The sequence below is a fragment of the Arachis ipaensis genome, chromosome B5, assembly GCF_059453495.1.
Source record: "Arachis ipaensis isolate K30076 ecotype BB chromosome B5, ASM5945349v1, whole genome shotgun sequence".
Classification (NCBI taxonomy): Eukaryota; Viridiplantae; Streptophyta; class Magnoliopsida; order Fabales; family Fabaceae; genus Arachis; species Arachis ipaensis.
Genome location: NC_142440.1, coordinates 88997523 through 88998361, shown reverse-complemented (window position 1 = coordinate 88998361; position 839 = coordinate 88997523). Strand labels below are relative to the sequence as shown.

Here is an 839-nt window from a genome sequence, read left to right as displayed (position 1 = left end):
CTGTTGTTATTGTCCCTCCAATTCTGGTTAGAATTGTCCTGCCATCCATGGCTGTAATTGCCACCTTAATTGTACCCTTGGTTGGGGCGGTCATAGAAGTTATGAGTGGCTGCCACGGTGTTGTCTTCCTGCTGGAGCTGCGGACATTCGTCAGTATAATGGCTATAATCAGCACAGATTCTACAAATTCTCTGTGGGACTAACTGTTGGCTTTGCTGTGGTGGAGAAAGTTGAGCTTGCTGAACTTGTTGTTAATTCAATTGCATCTGCTTCAGCAAGTTGGTCATTTCACAGATACTCTGAGTTAGAGTAGCAGTCTCTCTGCTAGAGGATACTTCTGCAATGGATTTTGAACGGCCTTGTTTCTACCTGTGATTCCGAGTGGATTCATCTAAGTCGCTGATCAATTGCTATGCCTCATCGGTGGTCTTGTACTTTTTCATAGACCCATTGCTAGCACTTTTCAATGTGGTTTTATCTTGGGGCCTCATGCCCTGTGTGACGTAACTGAACAACACTATCTTGTCAATCATATGGTGGGGGCATGCTTCTAGAAGATTATTGAAGCGCTCCCAGTATTCATAGAGAGTCTCAGATTCGTCCTGAACAATCATGGAAATGTCTTTCCTCAGTTTATCAGTAACTTCAGCTAGAAAGAACTTTTCCAAAAATTCTCTTCTAAATGTATCCCAGTGGTAAGCCATGAAACTTGGGCATCAAATTGAGCAGTGAAGTCTTTATTTCAAAGTATGTAGCCACCGCTGGGTGATGCGCTTGAAATGGTTGCATTGTAAAATCAGGGGCTCCAGCCTCCTGGATACTAACTCTCCTAGGTTCTG

General features: G+C 43.6%; 1 non-coding gene across 1 annotated transcript; it reads left to right on the top strand.

Annotated features, from left to right (window-relative positions):
* Positions 1-527: 527 nt before the first annotated feature.
* On the top strand, positions 528-635 carry LOC148564896 (small nucleolar RNA R71). The gene has a single exon (XR_015884770.1). It is a non-coding gene; the product is annotated as a small nucleolar RNA R71 (small nucleolar RNA).
* Positions 636-839: the final 204 nt, after the last annotated feature.